The sequence below is a fragment of the Anser cygnoides genome, chromosome 6 (assembly GCF_040182565.1).
Source record: "Anser cygnoides isolate HZ-2024a breed goose chromosome 6, Taihu_goose_T2T_genome, whole genome shotgun sequence".
Lineage (NCBI taxonomy): Eukaryota > Metazoa > Chordata > Aves > Anseriformes > Anatidae > Anser > Anser cygnoides.
In genome coordinates this window covers 24,606,587-24,629,459 of record NC_089878.1, presented here as the reverse complement: position 1 = coordinate 24,629,459, position 22,873 = coordinate 24,606,587, and the positions used below count along the sequence as shown (strand labels likewise).

The window sequence follows — 22,873 nt, the reverse complement described above, 5'->3', positions numbered from 1 at the left end:
GGGACCCGGCGGGCTCCGGGCTAGCGGGGGTAGGCTTCACACCTCGTCCGCCGTGCCCGGGATTCCCGGAGCCCCCCGGCCCGTGTCCCCGCCGGGGGCAGAGGCGAGGAGCGCTGCTTACAAGCGCTGTGGCGGCTCAGGCCGGCTCCCTGTCCCCGGCGGGCGGCGGCGCTTCCCAGCGGGGCTGCCCAGTAAGGAGCTGCAAGCCGGCCCAGGCCGCCAAGGTGCGGGCACTGCCGAGCTGTGCCAGCGCTGATGGGCTGCGGGGCCCCGCTGCCCTCCCAGCTCCGCGCAGGGACCGGGGTCCCGAGCGCTAACGCGCTGCAAGCAAGCTCCGCGGCCTCTCCCGCGGCTGCCTCCCGGAGCGCTCGGCCTGGCGAGCCTGGACCCCGCACCTCCCGGCGTGCCCCCTGCGGCCGGGAAGGGGGGGGCGCCGTCCGCGCCCGGTGCGGCGGGGCTGCCGAGGGGGCTCCTGGCGTAGCCCCAGCCCCAGCCGGGCCGCCCCGTCCCCGTTCGGCGGGGCCAAGCCCAGCGCGGCGGCGGCGGCAGCCCGGCGGCAGCCAGCGCTCGGCTCTGCCAGGGAGAAGCGGCGGAATGAGCGTTGGAATGTTTACTCTCCGATAGTTCTCAGTTTCCATTCCATCCTGCCCTGAAAGATTTCTGATTACTATACACTTCAAAATAGTATTTATTACAGATTTACATAATCTGTATGTTTTATGTTAAGGGAATAACACATTGATGCTGTACTACTGAAAGGAGTTAATCTAAACTATGTAGTGTCTGCTAGAAGAGTTCCAACTAAAACACATCCCTGCCTCCTGGCACTGGCAAGGCACACGCGCCCAGAAGGCCACTGCCCGGCACGTTAGGTAAGCTGCCAGGTGAAGCCATTGCTCGCCTCCTGAACCTTCCCCGGGCTGAGGAACAGCACTCGGCAAAATTAAATCACGGCCGTCTCTGTGTAAACTCCCGTTTAATTTCACGAGTGTTATTTCAAATAGCATGTGCCTGGTTTATGACAGGATTCCTGCGGGTAAGCAAACACTGAAAGGGATGAAACTGTTTTGGGCCTGAGGTAAGCAGGACGATAACTCAGGTTAAATACTATTTAAATTAGATTCGAGCGTATGTGTGGTTAGGCAGTAGTAATAACGTTTAATTTTTGTTATTCTGAGGCTGTCGTTGAGTGTTCTTGATGAACTGTCCATGAGCATACAGATGGTGAGATTTTCATGCTTCTGTGGCATACTGACATCTCAGGCTGTAAAAATAAATTCCCAGATCGCTGCAATACCTACGAAGCAGAAAAAAACAGTCCACCTTAATACTCAACACCAGGGTGCTTCACGTTTAAGAGACTCTGTAACACCTGACACACAAGTTGGTGCAAATACGGAATAGTGATTTAATGGATTTACACTATAAAGCAAAATTTAAGTTAAGCTCTGTGCCCTTTTTCAAGCAGATAATTTTTTCCCCTGTGCTTCTGAATTTAGCGTTATGAAGGATGGAGATAAAAACTTGAATTTCTTTGCTATTATCTGTAAAGACTTTTTTTTTTTTAACTTTGTACGTAAGGATGAAAGGGGGACTTTTCATTAGGTCAGGTTTACTTTTCCTGGAAAGATTGTTGCATTGTTTCTTGATTTCAGGTGATTTTACATCGTGGTAACACACAGTTATTTCTATTGTGATGATCTGTGCTGCACAGAAAAGGTATTTGCGTCAAAAACGAAAGCTGAAATATTTTCTCGAATATAAAGATGACTTTTTTTTCTTGCCTAAGAAGCCTTAGTGTGACTGAGCCGTGCGTCAGCCTGGGGGCCAGCACTGATACTGCTCAGGAGTAGCTGGGGCAGAGCACCCCTGTTGGTTAACGTCTGGCTGCGGACAAGGTGTTGTGCTTATTAGGGTTTCTGCGCTGACCGAATTAAAAAATTTAAATAGATATATATAGCAGGGTGATATGGTGAAAATGAGCTAAAAGAAAAACATTTCGCAGAGACAAGTATATACTTTCAAAAGGATTAAAATATTCAATTGGTGAAAAAATAACTACTTGTAAAAACGTGTGTATTTTCATTATGCTTAATTTGCCATTCAAAACAAGTTTTTCTTAATAAGCTCTATTGTTTCTATCTGTTTTGTGAAATGTAATACGTGTGAGACAGAAAGCAGACTCGGAATGTGAATGAGTCTTGTTTTCTCCTTCTCTCTTTCTTTCTATCGCTTTTAAAATACAACTTTACTCGTATTCAGAGAGCCTTAAGTCAAGAAAAGGATTAATAGAAGTGGAGTGGCACGGCATTCCTGAGGTCATGATCTGAAAAGATGAAACGTGAAATCCTGTGTGCTAGTGTTTTCTATGTCTTATTTCTGTGCAGTATAAAAGTCTCCATAGGCAAAACACTCTACGGTTAATAGTTATGTTTTCGCTCTCAGCAGTGACACAAGCTTTGTCAGGTTTTCGCCGTTTGCACAGTTCATTAAAATACTTTATTAAATGACTCATTGTTTTAAAAAATCACCACACTATCACCCGAGTAAAAACATCTATATCCCCTTAATCCGGCAGTGTCAAAAAGTATAGTCTCTCAGGGCAAAAGGTTACGGAGCCTTCATAAAGGTTTCCCATCTGTCATCAAGTGCGACATCAAGCCCTCTAGGTGCCGTGAAAATGATTTTCTCCGGAATTCTCCAGCCCAAAGATGCCATCCTCTTAATTACAAGCACTGGAGATCAGGAACGCCACTGAATTCCCAGGAGATTCACAGAAGATATGCAAAAATAATCTCTTCTCCTGCTTGCCTGCCAGGGCTTCTGTACCTGCCCACCAGCTAGCCGGCTCATTTGCTAGGTAATGATGGGTGAAGGAAGGCAGCCCGGACAGCGGCACCGCCACCCATCCTGCCATTGCCGACACGCTGCCATGGGAAGCTTCTTCTTTATAATTGACCGTGAGCAAAGGAGTGACAAACAATGTCCTGTTTGGTTTTGTAGTGATTAACTGCCCTTCTCGCCGTCCCAAGGCTCCTGCGCACGGGTTCCTCCCGGACGCGGGGTACCGGAGTGAAGGAGCCGCTGAGATGGCGAGCTGTGTGTGGCACCACATCTGCTTGCTACAGGTGCCCCGAGAGACCTCACAAAGTACTGCTAGGGTCAGCGTGCATGAGAAAGGGTGTGCGTGCAGGCGGTGTGCGGAGCCGAGCCTTTGTGCGACAAGACCGTGCCTGCACAGCACAAAGTGAGTCTGCGGTCGGGCGAGAATCCTATCTCCAAATGTCCATTAGCACTTTTTCCAGAGGTGGCAACCAGGTGAAAGGGCACCCGACCCACCAATTCATCAACAGCCGAGCGCTGGAGGGGTTTGCTGGGTTAAAGGGATTGCAGCAGTTGGAGGAGGAGGTCCAGAAGATGAAGTGAGCGGGAGAAAAATATCCTTGCAGCCGGACGCGGGTGACCTCCCAGCACGGCACCAGTTCGGAGGAGCTGGCTGCGGCCAGACGGTGCGGCGCACACAGACCTGGGGACGGCAACGTCTGCAGAGGCTCCGCTAGTGTTGTCAATCCGAGCGGTGGAGACTGCATTTTTAATATGTGGAAACATGTACATAACTCTGGACATAAGGGTGGGGGCGTAAAAAAGCCACGTCCAAGCTCAATAGGAGCACTGGAGAGAAACCTCGGGCTCCATGCCATCCGAGATGTGAAAGCCCACGGAGGCTCAGCAGCCAAAATCGCATACACTGATTTTTTAATAGAGTTCTCATCCATGTGTCCATTTAACTGCAGTTGATACGGATCAAATAAGCTTGTTACTTTTAGATTCCCAGTTGCCTCAAGTGATACAAGACAGTAGCAACAGGAAGATCCCTAATTAAAACGGATTCATCTGATTTTCTTACTCAGGGAGTTTAGTGCCCCTAACTATTCCAGGAATGATAAAACTCTCCCAGCGTCAGCCTGCCAGGTCTAGCCCTTCTTCTGCCCGCGGAATGGGAATAGCAGATTTTCTTCTACCACTCAAACTTCCTTTCATTCTTTCGTATCATTTCTCAAAACTCCTTCAGCACAGTGCTCCCTGCATTTCTCCAAACTTTTAAATATATATATATAAATATACAATTTCATGTCTATATGCAAGAACATGCATATTCCAGGCAACATAAATCTGAGCGGAATATGTAGCTGGAAAGCAGTACAAGATAATATATCAGTTAGTCATGAAATAGCTTCATACGCTTTAACAAAGTTTTAAGAGTCATCATTTTCAAATTTACTTCGTGTAATGATAGCTCGGGATTATAGGTCATGATTGCAACTGCAACTATTTGAAGATACATGTGTAGTGATCTGTGAATGCCTCTTCTAAGAAGAGGACAAAATGCTGAATGCTTTGCAAATTATTCTAAAGTTAACTTAGTTTACATGCTTGTTGTGTTGTTTGACCGAGTGCGTGCTGCTCCTCGGTGAAACTTACTGACCTACACGGGAAGGAGGCAATGATGACCCCGCTGCTGGATGTCTTGTGCACCCCACGCTCTGGGCAATGCGCTGGAGTGGCGAGCGTGTACCCCTATAGACGGCCAAGTGTGAAAGAAGACCAACATGAATGTTATTAGCAGAGAGAATGTGGTCATGCATTCAAGTTCACAAGACCATGGTAACGTCAATGGGCGGAACTGCAGTAAGCATTTATAAGTTTGTTTGGCTTTTTATTCCATATAGAATACCAGGAATGCCAAGCAATGCCCAGCCGGCCCAAACACGCCACAGACACAAAAATAAAAGGCAGTCCCTTCCGCTTTTTTCGACCCCACCATACGGTAGAAAATGGATGCAAGACCTGGAACGTGATGAGAATCCCAGAAGTGCCAGACCTCTTATGGGTTTCAAGGGAATTGTGTGGCCAACAAATCCAGCTTCACTCTGGTTTTAGTCAGTTTATCGAAGAGAAGAGATGACTAGAATGGCAGAACAGCAATTACCCGGCTCTTTGCGTGCGGGTAACAAGACTATGAGGATGATAAGACTCCCACAGCATTTCTGAAGGTCTGTATTTCCCACTGGGCCTAAGTGACTTTTCCATTATAGGGTGAAGAAAATGGCTATTATAAGAAAATGCCGGTGAAGAAAATGTTACTATATAACAGACCGTTTGCGTCTTTTGATAAAGAGTTTGTAGGAAATAACACTGACTTGACTTACTGTCCTCAAAAACGGTTCCTTTCCCTTTTCCTTCTAAGCATATATCAAGTAAGATTTTTTTTTCGAGATGAAGCAAAGAGGGCTTTAGCTTTCTTTTAAAAAGAAGGTTCGTGGCACTTATAGGTGGGGGCATCTTTGTGTTCAGAAGGAAAATTTATTTCTTTAAAAATAAAACCTGTTCCTTGGACTCTTTTAGTAAGGCTAAAGGAGCACGTCCCTTTCTTTGTCTTCAGAAAAAATGGCAGAAAGTTTGAATCTTCTCGCTTTCTCTTCCCAAAATAAATGCCTTGTTATGATTAGTTGTGTGGTGCCCTAAAAAAAAAAAAAAAAAAAAAAAAAAAAAAAAAAAGTAACAGCTTCCAGGTCCAAGTCTCCACAAATTACAATTCAAAACGTTTTTGAAGAAACGGACTAATCGCATCCTCCTTGTTTAGAGTCGCAAATCTGCAGTGAAATACCGCTAAACTGGGTTCTTAAAGTTTATTCGGTGGCATTTTCTTCGGTTGCCTGTGTTCACTCTGCTGAGATGCTGTGAGCAATAATGCAACTCCCATAGGGACCCGTGCCTGAGAGCGCTGGTGATTAGCTGATCTGCCATGTCTGGTATATCAGAAGATGGGATGTACACTGGACTGACTTTACCGTCTTATTTAAATGTGATGATTTTTCTCATTTGTTGCATTGTTTGTATTAATACGAATATCTTGTTATGTTTGTTTTGTCTCCTGGGAGCCAATAAAGCTGTGAAGTTTTTCTTTACACCAAATGCAGCTCTACGGGCGATCAATCAATGGGTAGTTTTTGGATAATCTGCGAGAGTGAGAAATCTAATAAAGCAAGCAACTAAAAAAGGAAAACAAAGTCTATTTTCTGTTAGGTTAGCTACGTCAGGAGTCAGGCTTTCCACCATACCTTTTAATACATTTAAACAGCCACATTTAACTACCAGGGCAGCACCTCGCTAAATTAACTTGCTGACATATAAAAGAAAAAGTTTAGACGTCGTGACCTCGGCAGCAACGTGGGTGACTTACTCTTACAATTAAATTTACTTCGACACTTGCATTTCCCCCACCTCCTCCTCCGCACTGGTATATGAAAACATACTAAGGCGAAATATAGACCGATCGTGAAGTGAGAGAATACAAAAGTGATTTTTAAAAAAATTACTATTGCTTTGGAATACCAGGTTTAATGTTAAGAAATAGGTAGACAAAGACTATATAGTGAGCTTCCAGGTCGCAACAAGGTCCATAGAAAATCGTGCCACTTAATTTCAAGGCAGCAGTTCTCTTATCACAACAAAATGAGTTATAAACAGATCAAAATAACAATCTGAATTATCTAGCATTAGTGGCTGAACTGAACAGCCCCAGATTACGTGATGAATTGTTAAATTGCAGTAGCATTGTTTTGGAATTGCTAATTAAAAAATAAGTAAACCCCCATGACTCTGGATATGACAACTGAAAATACCCACAAATTATTTAATAAATGAAGCGTCTAACAACTCTAACACTTCCTGCTCGCCTTGTTAATAAATGTAATTTGAGGTAGATTTAAAAAATCTCCCATCTAAACAGTGAATTCATTACGCGACGTTCAGATCTCCAGATGCCTATGGACTCCTCGGAATTAGGTGTTAAATAGACAAAAGTGAACCAAACTGCCTTTAAAAGCACAGCATGACCATGTAATTCTTTTTCCAGTTTGTGGTAAAAAATGATGAAACTTCTTTCCAAGTAGCTATCACCCAGATTTAGTGTGAAAAGTAGTGTAATTGTAATTCACGCCATCAGGGTCTATCACTGATAGACTATCAGCTGTTCTGTAGTTAGGAAGGCTTTCTTTTCAAATAGGAAAGCTGCCAAGTGCTCTGTGATACCTCCAGCAAGCTTATCGGATGGAAGATCGGAGCCAAAACAGCAGCTGCACACATATGCAAATTGGCAATTAATAGTATAACATTCTGGGGAGGATTTTTTTTTTTTTAATATGGGAAAGTATAGCGGAGCTACCTTAATATTAACCTTAACAGTGACAGGGAACTTCTTGTCTGAGCGGCCAAGGAATAATTACCCTCTGGAGAGCCTATCACTCCATTACTTTCTTCCTTCACACAAAGATCAAAGCTTTGTTGTCCTGCCGAGTTTCTCTCCAGCAGGAAAGTTAACTTAATGCCATAAAAAGGGGATACCTTGTAGCTTCGGCTTTCCAGGCTTGGCAATCGTGGCCATTCCTTCCCCACCCCCCGATTTATTTGTTTGTTTATTTTCTTTTGCTTAGGATGCTTGTCCTGTTCCTGAAAAAAAAAAAAATGCTCCGTGCAAAAACTCTTCGGACCGTGCATTTGTTGTGGATACTCTAATCACCGACAAAGTAATTGAAAGGATTAGTTTTATAAATTTTCCCCAGCCTGCTGCAGCAAACCAGCTTGCTTTATTTAGCCCAGCATGTATGAATACAAGCCTCCCAATTAATGCAGTTGCTTGCTTTAGTCAGAACATTTGCTTTCAAAGGAGCCTCACATGATCCTTTTCTTTACTAGCAGGCTGGAGCTGGAAAGGCTTTCCAGGGCTACTGCGTTTCACACCAGCCCGTCCCCAGCGCTTTCCACAGTGTCTGTCTGTCTGCCTCCTCTAGGACAGGCGTGGGGTGATTAGCTAATGTTTTCGATAATCTGCGAACTGTCGACACTCCTCTTTTCAGGAGGAAAATCCCCGCCCGGCTGGGGTTAGGACGAGCAGCGGGCGTCTCTCTCTCCGGGCGGCTCCCTCCCTCGGCGGCGGCCCTCAGGCCGGCCACTGCCCGCGCTGCCGCTCGCCGGGGGCGTCTCTCCGGCCGGGGCCGCCTTCCCCGCTCCCGCTCGCTCCCTCGTTCTCCCCGGCGTCGTTCCCTCTCGCTGCCGGCGCCCTGGGCCGTGGCGCCCCTGGCCCCCACGCCCCCCTCGCGTCGCGGCTCCGAGCAGCGCGGGCTCGGCGCCTGCGAGCGGCGGCGCCTCACGATCGCAGCTCGGGAGCCCGGACCGCGGAACCCCAGGTGGCGGCACCCAGACCAGCGCCCCGGAGCCTGGCCCCGGCCTCAAAACCGGCCCCGCAGCCGGCGCCCCGCAGCTCAGCCGTACAAAGGCAGGGCGTTCGGCCGCAGCACGCAGCTCCTCGCGGCTCGCTTCCAGCGCCGCACCTTTGCGCAGCAGGCGACTTGGAGCCATTGGGATCTAAACAGATCCCCCACGGTCTGATTGTCAGCTGGAGTCAAAGCCGCGCTCGTCTGGTTATTGTGGTGCCTTCTTCCAGGCTGTAAACACTCCTTCAACATCTTTTTTTTTATTTTTTTATTTTTATTTTTTTTCCCAGTGTTTCACAAGCATATATGGATTCTTACAGTTGATTAAAAGGACGGTGTAAAAGTTTGTATCATTGACCCGCATCAGCTTCCCAGCGTTTATATTAACTATCGTAGGATCTGATATGTTTCCCATTAAAGAATTTAATGCATTCACACAACTTTTTCTTCTGCTGTCCTAATGATGACAAATATCTCCTTCAGCAGCTCGGTTTAAAGAATGGGCTTAAATGACATTGACCACAAAATTTCAAACAACGTAAGGCACAACCTTACAAAAACAACCTGGATGTTTACAGTTCAACGTAAATCAGCTGTGTCTGGAAAATTCAGAACAAAACCACCAGGATTATTTTTGTGATCTAGGAGAAAAGGATCTGGGCCTTCATCACCACTTGGTTAGAAGTACGCATTGCAACACTCACGGTGCTCAAAGCTCTGCAGCACCTGGAGTTTTAGGGCCTCACCTCGCTCTCTGCTTTGCGCATAGTGTCCACCTAAGTGTTACCGAGGAACACATGCATCAGATATAGATATACATATAACTGCAAACAGTATAAATATTCTCTTTATTTGCTGAGTACTACACTACTTAGATATTTGTAAGGCATTGTTTATCCTCATTTAGGAAAAAAAAAGTGATTTTTTTTAACACCCTTGTCCCCAAAGGCAACAAGGAAAAAAGGGGTTTAGGTTATGTCCTGTCTCCTAATAATTTTTAAATCTATTGGCAAGTTTCAACCAAGTTTGAGAAACGGATATTGCTGCCTTTTTTTTTTTTTTTTTCCAATTTATGTGTATAAGAACAAGCTTGTAAATTCTAAGGAAAAGGCAAAAAGAATGCAACCATTATTTGTTCTATTTGGCAGCATCTGGTAGACCAAAAAAAAACCCCCATGTGCTCCTGAGGCAGTCTGACCACGTGATGTCTCTAATCATCTGGCAGGCCAGAACCCCAAACCATAGCCTCCAGCCAAAGACAGAAATATTCTGGAGGTGTCTCATTGAAGGGACAAAGGATGTCCAGGAAGTTTTAAAAGTTGTAGAGGTGATGTAAGATTTACTTGGGATACAGAGGGGATGGGAGTAAGAACAAGTAAAGGACATAGTGAGATACAGAAAATCTAATAAATGGATTTTACCACTCATTGAACAGCTTTACACTTGGAGTATCATACTATTTCATTACTCAACATATTTCCACGGTCCTAAGACAACAGAAAAGAATGACAAATCACTTGTGGTGAATTTCAGAACTTTGCCCACCAACCCAATCTCAATTTTTGTGTTGTAGAAAGCAATCCTTCAACTTTTACACCAAGGCACTGGGGCAGAAGATAATTGGGTGCACTTTTACAAGTACCTTCTCCTGACTTGCTGCTAAAGAGAAACTGTGAACAGCAAAGGTCGAAGTGGAAAACAGGTCAGTTAAGTATGATGGTAACAGAAGAGCTACAGTGCCAACAGGCTACCTGAGTAGGTTATTGCCATTTGATTCATGGAAAGAGAAGTAAAAGACTTTGCTTCCTTGCTTTCATTTTAGTTAAAAAATTTAAGCATTTTAATACTATGGAGTCTTCCAATGCTACAAGGTGATACTACATTGTTGTATTTGAAGGACAAGATTTGAACTTTGTAGATCAAAGTGCTATAAAATTTAAAAAAAAAAAAAAGGGGAATTCTGGAAATAATAATAAAAATAAAGAACCATGAGATTGCCCAGAATGCTGCCTCCTTGGAAGACAGAGCTGCTCCTCAGCAAGAAGGAATCAGCTCCAGGACTGGATTTTTCTCAAGAAAGAACAAAAGAGCTGTACAGGAAAGTCGTATAAACTGGAACCAAAAAACTTTGCAAAACCATAGTAACCCTAGCTACTCCATGGCTTCCAGCAACTGTAGCTGTCCCATTGGAGAATTTTAGCAGAAAGTGAAGAGATTGCAGTGAAGATGGGTACCTTCCATATCTGAGAGCTGGAGAAAGCAATGTGCCTATAGATATACATTACTACAGCGGAAAAAAAATAATCTTGTTCTGAATATTATACAGATAACTAATACACATTAAAATGAAATCACTTTATTTAGATAAGTAATCTAAAATATTATTCGCCTACACAGAACATTTTCAGTAATAGTTCTAGGAAAATTTTGAATGTATAACTCAACATACAAAAGCACATCATCCATTGACAATGAGTCATCTATTGAACAGTAAGAAATAGAAAACTAAGTAAAAGCACAGTACAGCACACAATACCTAGTAACGGAACGGCAGAGACAGTATGCTATAAGTTTCAGGCTTGTTACTGTGTTTCTCTGTCAGATTTAAAGGGACAGTTTCCCAGATGATATGAGAAAAAAGAAGTCTTAGAAACATTTCATCTCAGAGACCTGAACTTATAGGGAAAGGTCAAAATAGGAAAAAAAAAAAAAAAAAGAAAGAAAGAAAAAAAGAAAAGAAAAGAAAAGAAACCACATACACACATACACATAAAAAAAAAAACTACACACACAAAAAAAACACTTATGTATGTTCTGCAGTACTAGGGCCAGTCAGATGTTCACGATATATTGCTCACCAAGAAACTGAGCCCAAGAATTATTAAGTTTTTTGGTGAATAACTTTGAATAATTAATTCTTCTGAGAAAATCGCAATCTGTTCACTAAGAGTTCATGAAAAAAACAAGGTGAATAATTCATTATGAATTATTTGACCAGTTTTAGCGATGAGATTCTAAATCTGTCTTCTTATGGATATTAACCTCATTAATACTATTTAGAAAGAATGCTTCAAGATAATTAAGATGATGCAATACTGCACATTAGTATGACATAATTTAAGATACTGAGTCTCTTTTTGTAAATTCTTTGGAAATAACGCTTTATTATATTTTAAAAAAGCTTTGTACATAAATCTAGAAGTACTGGTAGTCTTGGGTGCAGTAATAGGACATTCTTTAATGAGAAGAAAGCCTTGATAACAGAGAGATCTAAATGTTTAAAATCTGCTGGGGTCTACTGCTATAACACATAGCTGAGTGACCAATTTAGCACTAAGATGCTGTCACTTGTGAGTTTTAGGGAACTTGACAGAATGTCAAATCCTGCACTAAGAAACAGAATTTCCATGGATGGCAAAGAAATCAGGTTCAAAATCCCACTCTTACTATTTTAAAAATATTAACTATAATAATTATACAACAATTATTGTACAATAATTGAATAACTGAATGATGTTAGACTAATTTCAAACCATTCCAGTATGCCACCCTAAAACAACACAAGTAGTCATTTAACCCCTTACTACACTATTTCTGTTTAAATATAAACGTGAAATGGTTTTAAATTAAAAACTAACATTTTCTAACAATTCCTGAGCAACATATAGCCACATCTCTAATTTCATTAGTTACAGCTGCAGTTCCATGACACTGTGAACTGCTCCACATCAGAGCTGCTAGTGTGCTCACAGCCAAGTGTTTCTGCCTACTCCCTTGCATCAGCAGTAGTGTTTGGATGATGCCACCCCCCACCTTCCCACAGAGGTGAGCTGTTTCATGGCATAGCTGCAGCCTGACAATACAGCTAGGCTAGGCTGGTCTATAAACGGGCCCATATTCAAAGAGATTACCCTGCTTCTTTTTTGTTCCCCAAACTGGTCGCATGCCGCCCCATCATAGGTATTGAGCTGACCCCACAGGAGAGAAAACCAGTCTTACAAAATGTACTTTTCTGGGTTAGTAGCAGGCCACTGAGTTGCAAGATATTTACTTTAAAGTCAGATGAATGAAGGTGCCAGTACAAATGCTGAAGAAGAGCACAGCAAAGAAAGCTCAAGGGAAAGCAGTGGTAACATATGGCCAAAAGTAGGGTTTGCAGCAATCAACATTTAGATTGGCTTCGGCTTCAGTGGAACCACAGCCTTAGATTTACTGTAAATAAGATCTAATTCTGAAGGAACTTCCTCAAAACAAACATAAGGCAAGTCATTTCATACCCCTTTCCCAAGAAAAAAGATACAAAATCAATTACAGTAATAATAATAGTAACTTATTACACCTAACGTGTTTTCAGCCACTTGGCATACGTGTGAGTCTACTAGTTAACTATACTTAATGCTGAACTGACTTCTACCAATGTAAGATTTAATCTGGCCCTTGAAAAAATATTTTTAAAATATTTACTTGCAAATTCAATGCAATGCATTTTTCAAAGTGCTCTGCTGTTTGCTATATGCAAATATGCATCACGCTACTTGGAAATATTTGAAATGCCTCTTAATATCTCTTGTGGAAGAAATTTTCTATTTAAATAATTCTGAATGCAATCTTCTGTTGGGTTTTTATTGCATGTTAAAAACAGGATTCTATAGGTAATTAAACTATTTACTGTATAGTCTGTGAATATTTTAACTACTACTTCTAAATTTGAACGTAGAATCTGAAATTATGTAAGGACATATGACTTCAAAACATATTTTTGTATATACTGCATAAAAACATATGCAATACCTACGTAGTAAATACGAGACAATCCACAGTTTCTCAGTTACACTAGTAATTATTTCTACTAATAAACAAAACAAAATTATCATAGTAGGCAAAAGTAGGCAGAAGGCAAAAGTGTATACAGGTGGGATTTGGCTACATTGTTCTTCTTCACACCAATCATTCAATTGCATAGCAGACTAGGAATTTTGTTCATATTAGTTTAGTATTAGGCTGTTTTTTTTTTTGTCTTGTATTGTCAAGGCATTTTTAACTGGAATTAAATAGTGACTAACCTCTGCCAGTTCCATCAGCTGTAGCATTTAGATGTACAATATTTCCAATTTTATTTTGTTCTGCTCTGTATGTAAATAGGAATTTGTATTAAAAACAGGGTTGTAGCTTTATATGACTAATAGCTATGCTGCTGGAGCTACTGCTGGAGCTAAACTCCTTTCACTGGTTTGAGTAACATTCATTTGTATGATGCTATAATAACTCCATGAGAAACATGTAAGAAAAAAATTCTGAAGCCACAAATGAAAAGATTATGGTTTGGATGGACAAGATCTCATAGAAAAATGGCACTTTAAAGCTACTAGTAGAAAACACACATACAGCAAAAACATTAATAAGATTTGTGGTCATCATTTCTTGCTAACTACTTTTTTCTTAAGGTCTGGGAAAAGCCCTGAACAGGTCTCTCTTACAACTCCATCTTCTTGTAGTACTGATGGTTTGCTAGGTGGATCGCTATTCCTCTGCCCTACCAGAGCAGAAACTTTCTGTCTTTAGGCTAGATAATTCTTCAAAAGGTTAGCTCCTTCCTGCTGTTCAGTGGGATCCTTGACCATTAATAGAGAGATCAGAATGAGACGAAAGGTCCAGAGAAATAAGTAACAAGTCTTGATGGATAGAATGCTGAAATCACCCCTAAAATGAGGCACATTTGTTTCCTAACAGAGTGAGAAAGATCTAAATAAATTAAAAAAAAAAAAAAGACAGAAACTTGCTAAAACAAAATATTATCAGACATTTATTTAGATAAGAGTGTGAAATGGGACCTCTCATGCCCCTAAACCAATTCATTCTACAACAGTTTTATTTCACTAAGCTTTCAGTAGTTTGCTAACTCTCACAATTTCCCAGTAATGTGTGATGGATTATATTGAGAATCTCAGCTTCTGCTAAATCAAGTCAAACATGACTTTCCCAGAAATAACTTAAAGCTTACCTGTAAAAAACTCACTGATTTAGCAGCACAAATATGACAGTAATAAGAAGAAAAATGTATCCCTTTGGGGCACTCTCTGTAATCTCTCTGGTAAAATCTACTGTCTATCTAAAGATGTAGATGATAATATCTTTGTTTTATACTTAATTATGCTAACCATGCTGTTCTTAATTTTTTTAAAGCCTTGTGGTACTTTTCAGACCTAGTTGCTGAATTAACTGAATATTAGTGGTCCAAAAGGATCACTATAATTATAAAGATAAACTTTTACTATATTTAATCTCTTCTTGTTAGTAATCCCAAATATTCAAAATACACACCTGCCGAATTTCACAAGTCCTTTAAGAGCAGGTAAATAGCCTTCTTCACTCCATTTAATCAGACATGTACTAGGAACTAAGATGTTATGTATAGAGAGTTTACAACAAAGCTTATGATTTTTTTGAGTTCCGTGCTACCTTTAACATACAAAAGTTAAAAAAAAATAAAAAAACATAAATACAGGCATTATGTGCTAAGTAATCAAACTTGTCAATAATAATACGTGTTTACTGTTTTTGAGGAAAAGATTGGTTACATTTTAGTATTTTTGATTTTTTAAATTAGTTTTAAAAATAGCTGTTTTACTATGTATAATCTGATTTCTTTCATAGTCCTTTAAAATATATACTAAGGAATTAAGAACGGCATATAGCTTTTAGACGAGTGAGCTCAGAAATGCCATTGTTAACACAACACGGCAACATGATAGCAGGACTGAAAATTAGGCCATGCTGCTCTCAGGATAGGAGAAGCTACCAGACTAGTTAGATTTTGGAGGGAAACTATTTTCCTTCTGAAGACAACAGCCTTCCTTTTGTCACATATCTCTGTTTTGTTTCTTAAAGCCATGGCTTTATTATGCATTAAAAAGTTGTGTCCTCTCAAAGCAGCAATATTCTTTCCACAATATTGCTCTTTCTCCTCCTCCTTGGAGAAGGCAGGATAAAATGGTTACAAATGGCCAGAAGAAGACCTTATTAACGTCCTACAGTAGGAAAAGTATCTTCATGACGAGATTCCCATAAAGATTCATGGCAACATCTTATCTGTAAGCAGCAAAACCAAGTCTTCTCCTGATAAAAGATTTGTTCAGGTACTCTAACTTTAGTTCAAGAATACAATTTCATTGATTAAGGAAAAAAAAAAAAGACTAGAGACTTGCAGACATATTTAAATTAAGCAAGAGATGACATTGAGAAGATCTCAGAGATACCTAATTAAATACATCTCATCTCTTCAGTCTGCCCATCAGGTGTTTCGTACCTGAACAGTTAACATTCAAATATAAATCTCAGATTCTACAAGTTTAAAGAGAGCCATTTTTCTCTCACCATATTATTATTTTTTTATGATTTCTTTAGCGTTTGGTTTAATACTAAACGAGATAATTTGCTAGTCGGTTCACCAAAGAATCAAAAAATGGTAAAGACTGTGAGAACATTCCTGCCGACCACACACTCAGGCAAGCAGAATGTCCCATAGTATAGTTTGTATTTCATTGCCTAGTTTAAGTAAGTCAAGTATCAGTGCTTTCATCCATCTCCGTTCAAGTCTGAATATACAGTTTAAAATTAACAAAACTAGGCCCTACTGTTCTAAAACAACTGAACATTTCAGTTTGAAAAGCAGTTACTGTGCAAGCAGTCTGACTTAAAGAGAAAAATACAAGGAAATTCTGGATCCATAATTCACCCTCCACCTTCCGACCCCACCAACCGCCATATTAGTGTGCCCCCACCAAAATACCAGCTTGTGTTTACAGTTTCGTTTCTCCTGATGGTGGATGGGCGCGTGTACACGCACTCGCTCTATGTGCGCTCAATAGGATCATGATCTGGAGAGCTGAAAATGTAAACACAAGCTGGTATTGTGGTGTGACTAGCGGTTTGTGGTTTCTTTGTTTGAATATTTCAAAAATGGCACACTGGCCAGAACTAAAAAGGAGAAAAGCAGAGCTGCTATTTATTTGAAACTTTGATGGATCCAACATTCACATTTCAGGTAGATAAAAAATAGTGACAGAATTAGAAGCTGTTTATCAATACTTTATTTTTTTACATTGTCAATTACACTTCAGTGCAGGAATTTTGTTTTCAAGGATAGGTCTTATATACTTTGCCTTTAATTTCACATAATGAAGAATTTCTTGCTCATTTAGGTGCTCATCAAGCAACTTATTACAGATTAGGAAAGCCCTTTTCACCCAAAGGCATCTGTAATCATGTGAGTAAAGTATTGAATATTGTTAAGCACTCATGGGATTGTCACATTTTAAGTGACTATGAACTCATCCTATTTTCATAACGAATTTACCGGCTTATGTAGCTGGCTAATTTCTGTATTCAAACCCAAGCATGGATTCACATGTGGACCAAACACCCCAAGAAGAGCTCCAAAATGGCATATCCATGCAGTTACAAGGGTGCAAGCTTAAATCCGTGTAATTTCAGAAACATTTTATTTCTTTTTGCTTCACTGAAAGTAAATGAGACAGAATGACTCTATGAAGAGACCGTGAGTCCCATACCTTGTCCTTTATTTTCTGGGTATATTAGCCAGTCTTAATAAAATGAATGACCTCTTCATATAAACTTTGTTTTACTACTATAACAGAGAGGGAATGAAGGGAAGGGGTGAGGGGGAAACTGAAATTCAGCTTGTAAAGTAATGGATTGCATCTGGTTATATTGTCATATTATAATTAAAAGCTTTTTTTTTTTAAATAAGCTTATCAAAGGTAGATATTTGAAGTATGTGTTTTATTTTGTTTGACCATTTATTTTAATCAGAGTTGCAGAATGTTTCTACCAAATATTAAACCTACTGTTCATGCTCATCACTGAAAATTTAATTTAATTAAGAGCTACAAGGAAAATTTAAGAAAAGATTGGAAGAAGCTGAGTGGTCTTCTTGAAACAGTGAAAAAAAGTCCAGAAGACCTACTGATACTAGCACAACAACTCTATATTCAAGAAAGAGGGACAGTTCTGCAACACTAACATTCCACGTAAGAACAACAGTGTTATTCTTATAGTAACTCATAGCTCATGAAAAGAGCATCCACTTGATAAATACTTATCGTTCCCATTTAGCTGAGGCATATCTGTCACATAAAAAGCAGGAAATTCCTTCTTAAAGTATGCAATATTACCTTACACACAAAATCACACAATAATAACACTCAATTTTCCTGCTCAAAAAACTTTCCATATGTATTTTAGAAACATTTGATTGCTTTACACAAACTGCACAACTGCAATGCCGTCATAAGGTAGAACATCTTGCTTCTTTTTAATACATTACTCTATATAAGCACCCTCACAAAGACAGCTTGTGAGCATTTCACAAATTATAATAATGGAACCACCTACATGTATATCAGTGCTGACAGATCTGGATCATCTTATTTTCACCTGCAGTAAGTTCAGACTCAGCTGAAAACTAAATTATACAATGAACAGCTTTGTTGTAGGAATATGCATGGCCTTATTTTCCACCAACATTTGCAGAATAAATGCATGCAGCTTGGATAGATATTTAATATCAATGGTAATAAATAATAATGATCTTGCAATCTAACTTTTTTCATCTGAATCAACTATTAACTTCATCACTCTTTTACATACTACACTACAGAGGAATTCTTTTGTCTGTCTGAGATACAGCTGTTCAATAGCCATTACCTGTGATAGTTTAATGTACAAAATGTAAAATATTGTATCCAAAAAGATCTTCTTGCTGTTAGTAGATCATAGTATTGGGGTTCTCATTGAATGCCATATCATGAATTAGGTAAAGAATTAAGTAAAGGAGAATTTATCATTCAGCTATTATACAGAATACCATTGAGTTTTGATGACTATTTGTAGTCAAGACCTCTGCTATAAGCTGTTCTTAAAGGTAGTGGCAGTTCTTGTCTGAAATAAAACGACTGTCAACTGAGCTGATAATGTCACTCTGTAATTTCTGAGCTTTAAAGACCAATATAGAATAAATATAGCCAATATATAGCCAAATACTGGTCTTAGTCTGTGGACATTTTAGAAGAGTTTATGACAGGATGGCTTGAGTCATATAGAATATCTTTGTAATTCTTACAAGGGAATGACAGTACATTCACAGTATTTCCCTGTGTTTGACGACCTATCTTAACCATTTTTTTCTAAAGAAATATAAATATATACTCTATGCAAAGATGAAATAAATTTATGCAACGCTACATAATAATACATGCCTTCCCCTCCTACTGGCATCAGTCACTGTAAAATTAAATAAAACCAGCATTCTTTAGTAAGCCTCATGAAATAGCATATTTAGCATTCCTAGCTTCTTCTACAGAAAAAAAAGGAAAAAAAAAAAGAAAAAAAAAGTAAAAAAAAGTAAAAAAAAGAAAAGAAGAAAAAGCCCAACACCCTTCTTATTCAACTGGCAAAATGACAAATACCTCAAAAGGCAATAGATGCTGTATGCCCAAATTTAGGCAGAGTGGATTCTTCCTCCTTAAAAATACCACTTCATTCAAAATATGTGAGGGATAGCTGCTTCCTCTGTCATAAGAAAGACTTGATATTATTAGTTTTTTTTTCCCAATTTGTATAGTAAAATATAATTCTAGAAGCAACGGGGAACAAAACTTACCTATATTATAACATAGCATAAACAAGAAAAACCTAATTCTACCTCTTTCATGACATTGATATAATCCACATCAGTCTTATATATAAATACACATACATATCTGGAGCTAATTTTAAATTAGTATCAAGATTAGCTAGAATTTTACTGGTAAGTAATGAAGAAAACTTAACAAATGTTCAGGAAATGAAAGAAAGAGCTGGAAGAGATCAGGAAGAGCTGAAAGAACTACTATCCAAACCAAATGACCTAAACCACATTAATATTGTAAATAGCTCACCAACTATACATTTAGCGGCTGTTTGAAAACTAACTGCAATATCAAGGGTACTTTCAAATAATTGGAAGCATGATTAGTTCTCACAGGGCAGGCAGTCTAATCTTATCTTTCTAGACAATACAGTTTGCATTTAAAAAATTCTTTGTTACTTAAGTATTTGTGTATATAACAATATATTTTACATAACATACAGATCTAGACTAGACAACATGCTTACTGTCAGCTAGATGCAAATTTATGACAGCTTCAAATAGCTTTTTCAATAATTGAAACTTGAAAACATTTATTTAAAAACATCTCTCTTGCAGAGGGTCAGAAGACTTGGTCTCTATACTCAACTTTGATAATTGTTTAAAAAGATTTTTTGGTAGTTTACATGTGATGGTTGGTACTAGGGATCATTTTTCTCTTACACACTTGAGAAACAAACCGAAAAGAATGTATGGAGAAAATCTCAATGAGCTGGCTTTGACATTTCTTGTACCATTAAGAATACATTTTGGTGTCTTTCATATAAGAAAAAAAAAAGAGCTAATTTAAGATAATTTAACAACCACTCATTTGAGAAATAACAGTTATTTATGTATTACTTCTATCATAAAATCCTAGATTACCAGGAACACACAAAGTCAATAGGTATAGTAGAGTGCAAAATTTGACCCCTAAAAATATTTGTAAAGTTTCCCTATTTTTCACAGAGATAGACATATTTTGCTGAGTTAATGAATTCAGATAGTGAGCATTTGACCTGGGTTTTTGAAAGTAATTAGCAGCTCCAGTTACCTGAAAGATGGAGCTAAGATGAGCAGGTAATTTTACATCAGTGCATTTCTAATTAAAAATGATGTTATTTACAGCCAGTCAATAGACGCTGTAAGCATCTGTGCCCATAAAGAAACATGCGACAATGGATTGGTGATTATTTAGAGGCTATCCACAATTGCTGAAAACAGTGAGAGAAGGGTATTGAACACAAAGGGTAATTGTTAGCTAGATGCGATTATTGCTCTTGCTTGAATTTATTTTTCAGGTAACTTGGAAATCTGTCATTTAATTTATTTCTATATCCTCGTCATGTGGAGAAGGGAAACTTCTCATTACTGAATATAAAACTAAAATAAAAGGAGCAAATAATTATAGTAGTTTGTTGGAAAAATGCTGAGAAGGGTATTAAAAAAAGGCCAAAGCAGCGGGAATTTTAAATACACAAACACTACTCAAAACCCCAAAGTTCCTAAAATACACAAAAATACAATTATAAGGCTCTGATGTCATAGGGCAGTTTCTAAGGAGTATAGTTACTGTAAGGAAAATATTTTTCAGATATTTCACAATTGCATTTATACCACCAAAATTCCCTGTTGCACACAGGCCATATGGATTATATGCTATATATCAATTACTTTGAACATTGCAATTTCATGACCTGTACATGAAAACTACTTAAAGACTCCAAAGCATTTTAAAATCACTGATCCAAATTTGCGATCTGCAGGCTAAGCATAGAAGTGCCTGTAAGACTAATTCTTAGATAGGACTTCTAAAGCAGTCTGTATAAGGCAATTAAGAACAGCAAGTTCATAGATGTCAGTACCAATATGTCAGTCAAGCAACAACATATATCAAGGAGTCGACTGCATTTTTTCAAGACTCCACAAGTCAAAACAGGTTAAAAGGTACTACCTTAAACTGATATAAATAGTTTGCTGAACTAAAACAAGAGCCAAAGACGTATTTTAAGGTTTTGGTGAGTATCAAACCAATTTGAATATTAACAAAACCAGATAGGAGATACAGAAGTCTTTTCTTGAACTTCAATAACTAGTCCTTTACAGCTAACCATGAAGTTCTCTGGGCTACTCCACGAGTTACATTGGTTTAATCAGGCAGATAGACAAGTTGGTAGTCGCAAAAAAATTTAAGACATTTTCATACAATGTAAATTCAAATACATTGTCTTAAAAAGTCTCAAAAAATATATTTAACATAATTAATGTTAAATATTAATTGTATTTAAAAATTAATTGTATTTAATGATTTGGTTTCAGTATCTTTATTTAATTAGAACAAAGCTTTCATATTTACTTTCACTACAAACATTCTGCTTATCTGTGTGATACTGCACTTACCTAGATTTAGTCTCACTTTTATCAGTTAAACAAAATAAAATAATCTAGGCAGTACTGTCATGGTTAACACCTCAACAGAAAGAATAAACAATGGAGTCGTGTTTACTCTGTTTACCAGAATAACTAAATTTGAAATAAAATACAATTTAAATTGAATTTAAATTAACTTTTTTTTCAACATAAACTATTCACCAAACAGATCAAAGATGCCAGAAATACCTGATACTGAGAGTTGTATCATTAGTCCTTAGGAAACCAAAAGACAGATATGCAAATCTTTGTATAAAAATTTACTATGTACAAATATAATATTTGCATCTACCTTCTTTGCAGAGCATAAAAATATCTTACAGTTTGTTTATCTTAGCAATAAATGTCTGAAATAGATAAAAAATTTCATGTCCTACCTTTGGAGAGAAAAGGTTTAGGTTCAGTTGGTGCTTGGACTGTGCTTCAGACCTGGAATAAGATATTACAAAAATGTGTTTAGTAATTCAATCTAAAAAAAAATAAAATAAAGTAAAACAAACAAACAAACAAAAAAAGTGCTTCCTAAAAGCAGAAGAAAATCTGGACGCATATGAATTAAAAAAGAAATAAAAAAAAAAAAGGGTCAAAATTAGAAATCTAGACAGTAGTAAGAGAGTTTCTTCAGATCATTTCTACAATGAAGATTCAAACTTCCACCACATGGTCCCAAATATTTAGGTCTCCAAATACCAACTGTTACAACTTATAATTAAAGACAGTTTATAGCCTTTAATCAACGGAATCGAGATAGCTAGTGAGATGAGATAAATTGCTACTGTATTTATTTATGGCAGACAGCCAGTATAACTAAAATAAACATCTTGCCTCACCTGAATAGCTTATTGTCAGCTGTAAAGTAATCTGCCTATCCAAATTACATTTCTAACGATCCTTGTAAGGAGTATGCCTAATCGGAAAAATAAAATCCTGAAAAACCTTATTACTGCCAATTCGGGTATGACAAGAAAGAATGAAACAAGCCCTTTCTACATACTTCTAGTGTATTTATTATGATTGACACATCAAAGACATGATGACAACAGTACAAGTTGTGCTTAGTCAAGAAACAATTGTGTTATTTACCTTTTCCTTCTGCCAGTGACCCATACTACAAAAAGCTGAACTGGCTGAGGTGTAATGTATACATTTAATCAATAAAATGACTATTTTCTAAATGAAATAAGGAGGAGAAATACTGGCATTTATCTAGCTAGCTATTCATAATTTTCATTTTCTCAGAAAATTTCCAAACACAATAAAGAGGACCCATACAGAGTCCTGTAAAGAGGACAAAGAAGAAAGAGCCAGGGCAACGAATGAGGAAAAATGCCATCGGGTGTATCTCGGTGTACTGCAAGTTAACTGAAACCATCCTAAAGAGAAAAGATATGAAAAACATGATCTCATCAATAACTTGCATAACTCTGAAGATGAAAACAATTAGGGAATCAAGAGTTTCATGTATAAGTTTGATACATTA

The 22,873-nt window shown here is 38.6% G+C and overlaps 1 long non-coding RNA gene across 3 annotated transcripts in view; it reads right to left on the bottom strand.

Moving 5' to 3' along the window:
- Positions 1 to 22,873, bottom strand: part of LOC106029931 (uncharacterized) — a 131,809-nt gene that overhangs the window by 103,036 nt on the left and 5,900 nt on the right. For 2 of the 3 annotated variants that reach the window (XR_001203414.3, XR_010832377.1), the window contains exon 2: positions 21,771 to 21,822. This is a non-coding gene — a long non-coding RNA (uncharacterized lncRNA). Of the gene's footprint in view, positions 1 to 565; positions 1,298 to 21,770; positions 21,823 to 22,873 lie in introns of those variants that run through there. The other variant, XR_001203415.3, reaches the window with a different exon arrangement.